Below are 15,811 nucleotides of genomic sequence, written 5' to 3'. Positions count from 1 at the left end.
TAATATCCAGGTTGAAAACACTAACTTAAGAGTGTACAAAGAAAGAGCCGAAAAGAAGACATTCGGAGACGTGTCAGGAAGAAACGAATACACATGGAACCAAAGAGACTTTCCAGGCCTGAACGAAAACAGAAACTTCAACTCCTTCAATGACGGAAGGAAATTCAACGAGGTGGTTTTTAATTCTATGAGAAAAAGGCATACAACGAACCAACACCCTTCCTATCGATCAGTTCAACACCCTCCACAAAAACAACCTAATTACCACCCAACACACCACAATAACCACCCTCCTTTTCCAACCCATGCCAGACCTCAACACCATCATCATTATCAACCACACCACCCTGAAACCGAACCCACACATCAACCAAAAAATACCAACACTAAACCTCAACACCACCACCAACCACACCACCCCGTATCTGAACCTACACCTCAACCAAAAAATACCAACAACAACCCGACTGGACGTCTAGTAAACCTGGAAGAAGATTCTGCTCTATTGGACACAATGAACAGAGCTTTAATTGGTGAAATTCCAAGCATCGATATCCTTGAACAAATCCAGACTCTTTGCGAAGAAGAAGGTATGAATAATTTCTCTCTAAAATATATTGGAGGTCTAGATATCATGCTCGTTTTTGAATCGGAAGCAGCTGTCATTAATATACTGAATTCGGAAGATCATAGTCTAAAAAGATGGATTCATAATTTGAGGCGTTGGGATAGAAAAGGATTGCCCCCAGGTCGACTTGCTTGGATCAGTATCTATGGTGTCCCTATTCTATGTTGGAATGAAACAAATTTCAGAAAGATAGCTGTTTGGTGGGTGCAAGTCTTGGACACAAGGAACTGCAATATCAACGGTTCAAACCAGAACCTAATTGCCGGAAAGGTTCTGGTGAAGGTCAGAAGTGCTAATCCTATTCAGGAGTCGATACGGGTCAAGTTTGATACTACAATAGCATATATCAGAGCTTCAGAAGAAATTAGAGATGTTGTAGAACTCGATTTGGAGGATGAGGTTAGTGTTACGGACTGGGAATCTAACAAGGATCTTGATTGTGATGATAATACAGACTTGGAGTCGGTGCCGGAAACTGACGACCCACCGGCGACGGTCAAGAGGAGCAAAGTGGAAGACCAAACGTCTAAGTGTTTTGGAACCAGTGAAAATTATCCAACTTCAGAGGAAAAAGTTGTGGGTCTCGATACAAACCCAATCGGCTCTGCACAGATTTCAAAAGGATCTGGCAAACGTAGGCCCCACTTTTTCTCTACGTCTCAGGTAAATGATAACCAATCCTTCCCTTCCCCCCTTTTGAACCCTACTAATATCTTAAGCCCATTAAACAATTCTGAAAAGGCCCAATCAAACCAAATCAACCAAACTGACTCAAGCCCATCAATTCATCCTAATATGTGTAGTGACCCGAACTTTTCCATGTTTATATATATTAATTGAGATTGATATTTACATGATTAAATGTTTCCAACATGTTAAGCAATCAAACTTGTTAAGACTTGATTAATTGAAATATGTTTCATATAGACAATTGACCACCCAAGTTGACCGGTGATTCACGAACGTTAAAACTTGTAAAAACTATATGATGACATATATATGGATATATATATATAGTTAACATGATACTATGATAAGTAAACATATCATTAAGTATATTAACAATGAACTACATATGTAAAAACAAGACTACTAACTTAATGATTTTTAAACGAGACATATATGTAACGATTATCGTTGTAAAGACATTAATGTATATATATCATATTAAGAGATATTCATACATGATAATATCATGATAACATAATAATTTAAAATCTCATTTGATATTATAAACATTGGGTTAAGAACATTTAACAAGATCGTTAACCTAAAGGTTTCAAAACAACACTTACATGTAACGACTAACGATGACTTAACGACTCGGTTAAAATGTATATACATGTAGTGTTTTAATATGTATTTATACACTTTTTAAAGACTTCAATACACTTATCAAAATACTTCTACTTAACAAAAATGCTTACAATTACATCCTCGTTCAGTTTCATCAACAATTCTACTCGTATGCACCCGTATTCGTACTCGTACAATACACAGCTTTTAGATGTATGTACTATTGGTATATACACTCCAATGATCAGCTCTTAGCAGCCCATGTGAGTCACCTAACACATGTGGGAACCATCATTTGGCAACTAGCATGAAATATCTCATAAAATTACAAAAATATGAGTAATCATTCATGACTTATTTACATGAAAACAAAATTACATATCCTTTATATCTAATCCATACACCAACGACCAAAAATACCTACAAACACTTTCATTCTTCAATTTTCTTCATCTAATTGATCTCTCTCAAGTTCTATCTTCAAGTTCTAAGTGTTCTTCATAAATTCTACAAGTTCTAGTTACATAAAATCAAGAATACTTTCAAGTTTGCTAGCTCACTTCCAATCTTGTAAGGTGATCATCCAACCTCAAGAAATCTTTGTTTATTACAGTAGGTTATCATTCTAATACAAGGTAACAATCATATTCAAACTTTGGTTCAATTTCTATAACTATAACAATCTTATTTCAAGTGATGATCTTACTTGAACTTGTTTTCGTGTCATGATTCTGCTTCAAGAACTTCGAGCCATCCAAGGATCCGTTGAAGCTAGATCCATTTTTCTATTTTACAGTAGGTTTATCCAAGGAACTTAAGGTAGTAATGATGTTCATAACATCATTCAATTCATACATATAAAGCTATCTTATTCGAAGGTTTAAACTTGTAATCACTAGAACATAGTTTAGTTAATTCTAAACTTGTTCGCAAACAAAAGTTAATCCTTCTAACTTGACTTTTAAAATCAACTAAACACATGTTATATATCTATATGATATGCTAACTTAATGATTTAAAACCTGGAAACACGAAAAACACCGTAAAACCGGATTTACGCCGTCGTAGTAACACTGCGGGCTGTTTTGGGTTAGTTAATTAAAAACTATGATAAAATTTGATTTAAAAGTTTTTATTCTGAGAAAATGATTTTTATTATGAACATGAAACTATATCCAAAAATTATGGTTAAACTCAAAGTGGAAGTATGTTTTCTAAAATGGTCATCTAGACGTCGTTCTTTCGAATGAAATGACTACCTTTACAAAAACGACTTGTAACTTATTTTTCCGACTATAAACCTATACTTTTTCTGTTTAGATTCATAAAATAGAGTTCAATATGAAACCATAGCAATTTGATTCACTCAAAACGGATTTAAAATGAAGAAGTTATGGGTAAAACAAAATTGGATAATTTTTTTCATTTTAGCTACGTGAAAATTGGTAACAAATCTATTCCAACCATAACTTAATCAACTTGTATTGTATATTATGTAATCTTGAGATACCATTACCTATCATGTCGACACATCTATATATATTTCGGAACAACCATAGACACTCTATATGTGAATGTTGGAGTTAGCTATACAGGGTTGCGGTTGATTCCAAAATATATATAGTTTGAGTTGTGATCAATACTGAGATACGTATACACTGGGTCGTGGATTGATTCAAGATAATATTTATCGATTTATTTCTGTACATCTAACTGTGGACAACTAGTTGTAGATTACTAACGAGGACAGCTGACTTAATAAACTTAAAACATCAAAATATATTAAAAGTGTTGTAAATATATTTTGAACATACTTTGATATATATGTATATATTGTTATAGGTTCGTGAATCAACCAGTGGCCAAGTCTTACTTTCCGACGAAGTAAAAATCTGTGAAAGTGAGTTATAGTCCCACTATTAAAATCTAATATTTTTGGGATGAGAATACATGCAGGTTTTATAAATGATTTACAAAATAGACACAAGTACGTGAAACTACATTCTATGGTTGAATTATCGAAATCGAATATTCCCCTTTTTATTAAGTCTGGTAATCTAAGAATTAGGGAACAGACACCCTAATTGACGCGAATCCTAAAGATAGATCTATTGGGCCTAACAAACCCCATCCAAAGTACCGGATGCTTTAGTACTTCGAAATTTATATCATATCCGAAGAGTGTCCCGGAATGATGGGGATATTCTTATATATGCATCTTGTTGATGTTAAAGCTAAGGGGTATAAAATACTATTAAATTTTAGCAGGAAATACTATTAAATACGATACAATTTACACAAGATATTTATTTATTTAGAGAATGGATATACTTAAACCTTGCTACAACACTTATAGGCAGTGTACCTAATCGTACAGTAGTGTAGTTTTTAGTAAGTCCGGTTAGTTCTACAGGGAATCTTTTTAAACAAAGCTTAACGCTATATTAGTTTACTTTTATAAAAATACAAATATATATACAAGTAATATTATTATTATAAAAGGGGGGTTTTTAACGTTTAATGACCGGTTTGTCGATTTTAAAACTTTAGTCGCAGTTAAAACCAAATGTAAAATAATAAATAAATACAAGACTTAAATTAAAGCGTAAAGTAAATAACAATAATGAAATTGCGAATAATAAAAGTGCGATAAAATAAACTTGCGATAATTAAAAAGTACGATAATTAAAAGTGCAATTAAATACAATAACAATAAAAATGCGATAATTAGAAGTGCAATTAAATATAAAATAAAGGAAATTAAATATGAAATAAAAGAATTGTGCTTATTTAAACTTTCGTAATCATGATGTTTGACGTGTTGATTTTAAGCCCATGGGTTAATTGTCCTTTGTCCTGAATTATTTAATATGTCCATACGGATTTGTCCACAATAGTCCATCAGTCATAAATATAAAGAGCGAAAGCCTTCGTCAAATTATTCTTATTCCCGAAGTCAAATATTCCAACTAATTGGGGATTCGAATTGTAACAAGGTTTTAATACTTTGTTTAATGAATACACCAGGTTATCGACTGCGTGTAAACCAAGGTTTTACTACTTTGTTAACAATTACACCAATTACCCTTGAATGTAATTCACCCCTGTTTTAATTATTCTAGTGGCTATTAATCCATTCCCGTGTCCGGTTAAATGAACGATTATTCGTACATATAAATACCCCGCCCATCGTGTCCGATCGAGTGTATATGGTAATTTATAGGGACGCCCAATTGTAAATCTTTATATTAACATTAACAAACTATCATTTAGTTAAACAAATATAAAGCCCATTAATAGCCCGTAGTCTAATTTCCACAAGTGTCGTTCTTTTTGTCCAAACCCCAATTATGGTACAAAACCCAATTACCCAATTTTAGTAATTAGCCCAACATCATGATTACTTCGGATTAAATAAGCATAATAATAACTTAGCTACGAGACATTAATATAAAAAGGTTGAACATAACTTACAATGATTAAAAATAGCGTAGCGTTACACGGACAGAATTTCGACTTACACCCTTACAACATTCGCTAACATACCCTTATTATTAGAATTAAAATTAAAATTATAATATAAATATAAATATATACGTTTAGATTGAGAGAAGAAGGAAAAAAAGATGATGAAAAATGCTCAGAATTCGGTTACTTTTATAGGGACTTTCAAAACTTGGGGCTCCGCGACTCGCGGCATTTTTGGCCTTCAAACTCCGCGAGTCGCGGAGATTGAAATTACAGCTCAGTCCCTTTTGGAGTCTTTCTTGCCGATGGTTTTATTTATAAATATAATATATATATAATTAATATAATTAATTATATATTATATTATATTTATATACATAGTTAACTTGTAATTTTTAGTCCGTTGCGTCGAGTGTTGAGAGTTGACTCATGTCCCGGTTCCGGATTTTCGAGCGTCCTTGCGTACAATTTAATATCTTGTACTTTGCGTTTTGAATCTTGTACTCTTGTAATTTCGAGACGTTTCTTATCAATAATTGGAACCTCTTTGATTGTCTTTTGTACTTTTGAGCTTTTTGGTCGTTTGCGTCTTCAATTCGTCGAATCTGTCTTTTGTCTTCACCTTTTATTATTTAAACGAATATCACTTTTAAATAGAACAATTGCAACTAAAAGCTTGTCTTTCTTGAGGAATAATGCTATGAAATATATGTTCGTTTTTAGCATTATCAAATATTCCCACACTTGAGCGTTGCTTGTCCTCAAGCAATATCGTCTTGAAATACTAGAATCACTTCTTTATTCTTCACACTTTGTACATCAGTGATTTCTATACGGCGGTATAAACAATGGTAGTAACGATATGGTTTACAGTCCCACATGACTATAAAAATTTAGATCCATTAAGGAAATTGGATCTTTATGAAAATATTTGATCTTTTGAAAATTAAATCTAGTTTTTACCCTAGATAAGTTTTCCGGAATAACCCTTCACCGGTGTTTGCAAAATATTTTTGTGGGTTTGGTGGGTTTCAGATTTGAAAATTTTAGCTCAAAACTTATGGTTTTGTGTCACCCACTTGCTAACCTTGTATTTGGAAAGCAACACGTCCAGTTTACTTGTCCCGTATATTACCTTTCGGTAAACTACCGTCCGGTTGTAAAGGAAAGCGTTGAACAAGCAACTGTTAAGGCAATGTCCCCTGACATGCTTTTAATTATGGTCTATAACATGTCGGACGCAATTACTATCCTTGGTAGGAGCAATAGTAAAGCTCACCCTTATTATTTTTCGGTCTGGCACAAGGTCCTGTCTTTGACCATGCTATGCAACCACCGTTCTTACGGTTGACACCCGATTTGGTTCAGGTGACCTAATGAATTCCAGGTGAATTCCTAGGATTTTACGTTCAATGGTAATGAACGCGTTGAAAATAGGGTTTTCAGAAAACAAATCGGTTTGTAATTTTGATCAAAATATTTTCTCGTTCAAGCTCGAGTTTAGATATCATTGAATTCCATGAGTTTGAATTCTCAATCTTTAAGGTCAATCTCTAGGATTGAGTAATATCAGGCTTAAAAGCTGATTTTTGATCTTTTAAGGAGATTATCCTTTCTGGGGATCTGATTTATTAGTCTTATCCAGCTAATTTGCATGGTGCCCCCCCATTTTACGAGATAAATCCTTCTCATGGTTAGGATAAATCTGACCAATTGGCGACCCTGTTTAATACTGAGGTCCGTGGATTTCCTGCTGATTTTAGTGATGACTTTTCTAGATTTTTCGTCAACCTACAGCTGGTCTGGATGACAACTTCATGACCTAAATCAAGAAGCGCGTGTCTTTTTCGGAAGACTTTACTTCCTTTTAATGATGGAATTGATTCATCGTGTAGATCCATCTCTTCTTTTCTTTCATCGGGTAAAACAGTTTAGTTTAGTCCAAAGCAAAAGTATTTTCAGTTATTTGTTACAAAAATATGTGATATATGTTTTGAATAACTTGGAGAATTTTCCCACACTTGGCTTTTATTTTCCTTTTTATCGTCCTCTATTCCATTTTAAATGAATTTTAACATTTTGGTTTGTTTCTCAATTTATGTCCTTTCCGAGGTTACAATAATTTCGGTGTTAAAACCTAGTTTTATTGTTCATAAATATGTATAAACATGATTTTGAGTTCATTTAATTGAAAATTTTTTAAAAATTTTACTAGAATTGGGTAGTCAGTATATAAGACTAGGGCTGTTCTTTATTATCAGAGAGCACTAGATTCTAATACAACTACTGCTTTACTAGTATTTTTAATGGTAACCAAGTGTTTAAGATAAAAATTTAAAATCTGAAAGAATATAACCCTTTCCCACACTTAAGATCTTGCAATGCCCTCATTTGCAAGAAATCAGTAACAATTTAAATTATTGAGGGTGATTTGTGTGAAATTGATTAAATTTTACCAAAGTTTCCAAACATATTGGCGTTTGTTTGCTGAATGATAAATGGTGCACATCATTTGTTCATTCCGTCTTGTTGTTATTTCACATATATTTTGCATCTTGTCGTCAAAATTAGTTGCTTTTGCTGAACTTAATGCCAGTCTTTGAAAATGCGTTGTTTTACCCTATTGTGTACATAAGATAAACTGCAAACATATATACATATTTTTGAAGTTTGGTATATTACCCCACATTCAAAAATTATTAAAATCTAAGAATAAAAGTTAGAAAATTATAAAAACTATTACAATATTAACATAAGTATTAAACGTATCAATATTACAAATTACAAAATAAATAAAACTAAGTAGACTAGGGATGATACTGGTACCAATAGGGGTTCCAAGCATAACCATAGGTGCTATAAAATGCTTCGGCAGGGTTATACATAGGATATGGTGGCTGCATCTCTATAGACCAGGGAGGGAATATGGGTTTCGGTGTAGGAATATAGTTTCTACCTATATGTTAGCAATGAGCTATGATTTGGTTCTGATGAACTTGCCAATCTTCAAATGCTCTCTGTCTAGCATTTTCGTATTCCTGTGAAGCTATAAACCTTTGCATTTCTTGCATTTCATTTCCCCCTCCTACATTACCTTGCTGTTGGTTTCTCTCAACCTGTGGATGTCTACCATGGTATTGTACTGCGGCGTTATTTCGCCTCTTCAAAACTTTCGCACCATGGTATACATTTAAACCTATAGTATCGCTGGGTTCTGGTTCTTCTACTAATAATCCCCCCCGACTTATATCCACACCGAGATATTCAGCAATCAAAGTAATAAAAATACCACCTCCTATTATGCTATGCGGTCTCATCCCCCTAACCATAGCTGATAAATAATAACCCACACAATAAGGTATACTTACAGCGCTTTGTGGGTCTCGAATACACATATGGTAAAACAAATCCTGTTCATTTACCTTTTTCTTGTTCTTACCTCTTTGTGTAATCGAATTAGCTAAAAACCTATGAATCACTCTTAATTCAGCTCTATCTATATCCAAATAAGAGTAATTTCCCCCTTTGAAACGGTGATGACTTGTCATTTGACTCCACACACCGTGTGTATCAAAATTTTCATCTATCTTTCTATCGTTTAGTATCAACCCTCTACAATCGGCAGATGCTAACTCCTCAGGCGTATATATACGTAAAGCCTGAGCCATGTCTAGTAAAGACATGTGGCACATCGAACCTCCTAACAAAAATCTAATAAATGATCGGTCGGTTAAACTAGCTACCCGATCATTTAATTCTATACTACACAACAATTCTTCACACCATACTTTATATACAGGTCTACGCATGGTGAATAAACGTACCCAGTCATTAAAAGTAGAATTACCATACTTCTGTACAAGTAATTCCCTAATTGGCCCGGCCAATTCTACAGTTTCTAAGGGTCCCCATTCTATGACCCTCGGTACCTCAACAACCTTAGAATGAAGAGTATGCAAACCCCTTTGGTATTTTGGATAATCTATCCAAAGTCTGTCAAATCTCAGGTTCGGGTGCAAATCTTCCAAGTGCATATCAGAAAAGGTCATGACTGGATGAGGTATATCCTGCTTGTAGTAGTTATCCACCTCCTGTTGTTCCGCATTCTCAGCAGGAGCATTTCGAGCTTGGGATGAAGATTCACCCCTTTCAGTCTGCAAAACACATCAAACACAATTTTTGTGCATCCAAATATGCATTAGTGTCAGCAAAATCATCAATCAAAATAATTACAATGACATGATCAATTTATATCAAACTTAAGCTCATTTTCACATTTTTATCAAATCTACACTTTTTCAAATAAGCATATACGAAAATGTTCGCCAAGTTCATAAGCATTCAACTCAAATAACATGTCAAAATAATCATTACTAGCAATTAAACAAGTTTCAAATGGCATTATCTCTCAAAAATCAAGTTCATGAATTTTAGACTTGAAAAAGTCCACTTTAATTCTCAAAATCATGTTTAGGCTCAAAGTTTGGATCATTTAACTACCTAAACATGTTACACTACTTAATTTAGCAACAATTCATGACAAAAATCGGCCATAACCTGTTTATATCAAAAAGCCCCAAATTTGCTCAAGAACACAAACCCTAGATTACTCAAAATTCGAAGTTTAAGGCTTCTAATCATGTTAAATAGCATCAATCTAGGTTATACAAGCATAATACATAAACAATTTAAGCCTAATTACACTAAAAAGCATCAAAATCAAATTGGGGAAAAAATTGCTCAAGAACACTAATTTCGGATTAAATGGTGTTTAGGTGTAGAAATTTACCGTTTTTATTGAGTAATTCCTTGATAGCATCCTTCTCAACATGATTTTAGTAAAAGATTTGATGATTAACGGTTAAAAATTGTGATTTTGGGGGTTTTTTTTGATTTTTTTCGGGTTTTTCGCAGTGTTTTTTCAGTATTTTTGGTGTGGTGTGTTGTGGACTGGGCTGTTCCAGCTCTTATATTTTTTTTCTGTAAATCGATCCTCCCGCGACTCGCGGTGTTTAAGGCTTCAAACTCCGCGAGTCGCGGAGTTTGGGTTTTTTTTTATTTTATATATCTTATACTAATGAAAACAATTAAGTAATTAATTTTAAAATTTTGTTTCCCTTGTTATTTAGGACGAGGTCGTTTCGGATCGATGTCCTAGTCCGTCCTTCGACAAAATTTTAAAATTTGTCTTTTTGTAGCGATTGTTTTAAAAGCTAAGATTTTTGGGTTTTTTTTTTTATTGTTTTTGGCATACTTTAATTCAATAAGATTAAAAATAATGATAATAAAAGTTCTCGTCCCTCCCTCGGGTAAAGCAATTTCGGTTCAAAGACCTAGTCTTCAACTTACGACGAATTTTAAAAATCATATTTTTAACTTAATGAGATAAAGTAAATTTTTTTGTTTTTAAATTCACACAATTTAAATATAAAATTCAAAATTAATATTAAAAATTCACACCAAACTTAAAATTTGAAATGCATTAAAAATTCATATTTTAAAAATTAAAAATTCACACCAAACTTAATTTAAAAAAAATCATATTATAAATTCACACCAAACTTATATTAATTTTTTCAAATATTTACAATTTTAAAAATATTGTTTTTACAAAGTTTACAATATTAATTTAAGATTTATATATTAATTTTAAAAACATGGTAAAAATAAAATTAAAAATCTTTTTGGCTTTTTATCCTACTTTAATCAATCAAATATTATCAAAAATATGCGCCCCTCTTTTCGGTAAAGTAATTTCGGTTCCAAGACCTAATTTAACTCATGACGAATTTTTGAAATATTTTGGGTTGATTGATTAAAGATATTTATACTTTAAGAATAAACGTTAAATTGTGCAGTGATGTAATAAATTTTTTGAATGATATCAATAATTTCGGTCGCCAAACCTAATTTTATTCAATACCAATTTAATACTTTATAGCGAACAAATTAGCGTTTATTATCAAAAGGTTAAAAATAAAAAAAAATTAAAAACTGTACAAACATACCTGTGAAATAGATTTCTTAGTTATATGATCTATCCCATTCATAAGATAGTCGGTTTAATTGGTTTTCCATGGCTACATAGGCGTAACCTCGAGCATTCAGTGTTTTTTCCTCTAAACATACTAACGGTCCGTCTCTGCATAAAGTAACAAATTCGGTATTTGAATAGGTTTGATTATTTGAACATTTACCTCCATGTGACCATTTTCTGCATTTGTGACATCTTTCTAGGTGTCGTGCTCTTCTTTTCGCTGCGGATTTTGATTTTCCTTTACCAAATTGTAACTTATTATCTTCGCATCTGGATTCTTTTCTAACTCCGTCCATTCTTTCTCTGATTACTGATACTAATTCACTCGGAAGTATGTCATTATTACGTTTAGTGATCAAAGCGTGTAGCATTAGACCATGGTTTAGTTCACAGGCAGTCTTCATTTTGTAAAAACCTAAAAAAAATAAAAATTCAGAATGGGGGGAGAAGACTAGTTCTTTAGGGTCTGCTAGGGAAAGACCATTCGGATTCCATTTTCGAGAACTACACGAAAATAGACAATCCAACTCTAACAGAAATACATATTATCCTTTAAAGACTTGATTCTCCCCACACTTAGTTAGCTGTGGTGTCGAAATTGTGATTAACTTCGTTGTCAACTTCCATCGGACCATGTATGTAATGTTTAACTCTGTGACCATTAACTTTAAATTCAATCCCATTTGAATTTATTAATTCTATCATTCCGTATGGAAAAACTCTTTTGACTATGAATGGTCCAGACCATCTTGATTTCAATTTTCCAGGAAATAGCTTGAATCGTGAATTGAAAAGAAGAACTCTGTCTCCTTCCTTAAATTCTTTTGAACTTCTGATTCTTTTATCATGCCATTTCTTCGTTCTTTCCTTATAGATTAACGAATTATCGTATGCTTCATGTCTTAATTCTTCTAATTCGTTTAGTTGACTTAATCGTAGACGTCCGGCTTCATGTAAATCAAGATTACATGTCTTCAAAGCCCAAAATGCTTTGTGTTCAATTTCTACTGGAAGATGACATGCTTTTCCATAAACAAGTCTAAAAGATGTGGTTCCAATTGGAGTTTTGTAGGCTGTTCTAAAAGCCCAGAGTGCATCCTCCAATTTAATGGACCATTCCTTCGGATTTGATCCTACAGTTTTCTCTAGAATACGTTTTAAAGCTCGGTTTGTATTTTCAACTTGTCCACTTGTTTGTGGATGATATGCGGTGGAGATTTTATGAGTTACTCCATATCTTTTAAGAACTTTCTCAAGTTGATTATTACAAAAATGAGTACCCCGATCACTTATTAAAGCTTTCGGTGTTCCAAACCTTGCAAAAATACGTTTTAAAAAGTTGACTACAACTCGTGCATCGTTAGTTGGGAGAGCTTGTGCTTCCGCCCATTTAGATACATAATCAATGGCTACGAGTATATATAGATTATTATGAGATTTTGGAAATGGACCCATAAAGTCAATACCCCAAATGTCAAATACTTCACATACTTGGATGACATTTTGTGGCATTTCATCACGTTGACTTATTTTTCCGGCCCTTTGACAAGCATCACAGGATTTGCAAAGAAGGTATGCGTCCTTGTAAATTGTAGGCCAATAGAATCCAGCATCATAAACTTTTTTTGCTGTTAGTTGAGGCCCATAATGCCCTCCTGTTGGTCCTGTGTGACAATGGTTTAATATTTTACTAGCTTCATCTCCAAATACACATCGGCGTATTATTCCATCGGGACAACTTTTAAACAGATGTGGATCTTCCCAAAAATAGTGTTTTATATCACTGAAGAATTTCTTTCGTTTTTGGTACGATAATCCTTTTTCAAGGAATCCACAAACTAAGTAGTTTGCATAGTCTGCAAACCATGGGATTTCATTATAATCTATCTTCAATAGATATTCATCAGAAAAGTTGTCTTGTATGGCCGATTCATTTAGAACTTCTAATTCGGGATTTTCAAGACGAGAAAGATGATCAGCGGCGAGATTTTCTGCTCCTCTTTTATCTCGGATTTCAATATCAAACTCTTATAAGAGTAAGATCCAACGGATTAATCTTGGTTTAGCATCTTGTTTCGAAAATAGGTATCTAAGAGCAGAATGGTCGGTATACACCACCGTTTTTGCTAGAACGAGATATGATCGAAATTTGTCAAAAGAAAAGACAATAGCAAGGAGTTCTTTTTCAGTAGTTGTATAGTTCGTTTGTGCTCCTTGTAACGTCTTACTAGCATAATATATAGGTTGAAATCGTTTTTCAATCCTTTGTCCTAAAACGGCTCCCATTGCAAAATCACTTGCATCGCACATTAGTTCAAATGGTAGATTCCAATTTGGTGTTATCATGATCGGCGCATTAGTGAGTTTCTCTTTAAGAATATTAAAAGATTTGATACACTCATCTGAAAAGATGAATGGAGCATCCTTTTCTAGGAGTTTATTCATAGGAGTGGCAATTTTTGAAAAATCTTTTATGAAACGTCGGTAAAAACCGGCATGCCCTAGAAAACTCCTAACTCCTCTAACATTGGTGGGATGTGGAAGTTTAGCAATTACATCTACTTTAGCTCTATCCACTTCAATTCCTTCTTTTGAAATTTTATGTCCAAGAACGATGCCTTCTTTAACCATGAAACGGCATTTCTCCCAATTAAGTACTAGATTTGATTGTTCGCATCTAATAAGTATTCGTTTCAGATTAACTAGACATGATTCAAATGTATCACCGAAGACTGAAAAGTCATCCATGAATACTTTCATGCATTCTTCTATCATGTCGTGAAAAATCGCCATCATGCACCTTTGAAAGGTTGCAGGGGCGTTGCAAAGTCCAAATGGCATGCGTTTGTAAGCAAAAGTACCATAAGGGCACGTGAATGTGGTTTTCTCTTGATCTTCGGGTGCTATTGGAATTTGAAAATATCCGGAAAATCCATCTAGAAAACAATAGTAACTATTTTCGGCTAATCTTTCCAACATTTGATCAATGAAAGGTAAGGGAAAGTGATCTTTTCTGGTGGCGTCATTTAATTTTCTATAATCAATACACACACGCCATCCTGTTACAGTACTAGTAGGAATAAGCTCATTTTTCTCCTTTGTAATGACAGTTATGCCACCCTTCTTAGGAACGCATTGAACTGGGCTTACCCATGGACTATCAGAAATTGGATATATCAAACCTGCATCTAGCAGTTTAATAATCTCTTTTTTAACTACATCTTGCATATTTGGATTTAGTCTTCGTTGGCGTTGCACATACGTTTTATGACCTTCTTCCATAAGGATTTTATGTGTGCAATACGAAGGACTTATTCCTTTAATATCATGAATCTTCCATGCAATGGCTGGTTTATGAGCTTTCAACACAGAAATGAGTTGTGATTTCTCATTTTTAGTAAGAGAAGACGATATTATTACAGGTAATTCAGATTCACCATGTAAATAAGCGTATTCCAAATGGTTTGGAAGTGGCTTTAACTCTAATTTCAGAGGTTCTTCTATCGATGATTTATATCGATATCTATCTTCTTCTTTTAGCATTTGAATTTCTTCTGTTGTTGGTTCATATCCATTAGCTATAAGTGTAGCTAACATTTCAGCTTCATCAATTGGTTCATTACCTTCTCCTAAAGAACATTCTCCTGTTCCTTGTAATTCTGGAAATTCTTCTAATAATTCTGCATGTGCATCTATAGTTTGAATATAATAACATGTATCATCTGCAGATTGTGATTGTTGCATTGCTCTATCAACTGAAAAGGTAACACTCTCATCCTCTATACTTAGGGTCAATTTCTTACCGAACACATCTATCATTGCTTTAGCCGTGTTTAAGAATGGTCTTCCTAATATGAGAGGAACTTGAGAATCTTCTTCCATGTCTAGAACAACAAAATCTACTGGAAATACTAAAGTACCAACTTTAACTAGCATGTTCTCCATTATCCCTCTAGGATATTTTATTGATCTATCGGCTAGTTGTATGCTTATTCTGGTTGGTTTCAATTCTCCAAGGTCTAGTTTAGCGTATAGTGAATACGGCATTAGATTTATACTAGCACCTAAATCTGCTAATGCTTCTATTGAACTAAGACTACCCAGAAAACATGGAATTGTGAAACTTCCTGGATCAGATAGTTTTTCTGGTATCTTATTCAACAGCACTGCTGAACAATTAGCATTCATAGTAACAGCCGAGAGTTCTTCCATTTTCTTTCTATTTGAGATTAGATCTTTCAAGAATTTAGCATATCTAGGCATTCCTGAAATCACATCAATGAAAGGAAGATTTACATTTATCTGTTTAAACATATCCAAGAATTTGGATTGCTCGGCTTCAAGTTTCTCTTTCTTCATTTTACTCGGGTAAGGAAGTGGTG

The sequence above is a fragment of the Rutidosis leptorrhynchoides genome, chromosome 5, assembly GCF_046630445.1.
Source record: "Rutidosis leptorrhynchoides isolate AG116_Rl617_1_P2 chromosome 5, CSIRO_AGI_Rlap_v1, whole genome shotgun sequence".
Classification (NCBI taxonomy): Eukaryota; Viridiplantae; Streptophyta; class Magnoliopsida; order Asterales; family Asteraceae; genus Rutidosis; species Rutidosis leptorrhynchoides.
This window is presented reverse-complemented; position numbering follows the sequence as displayed.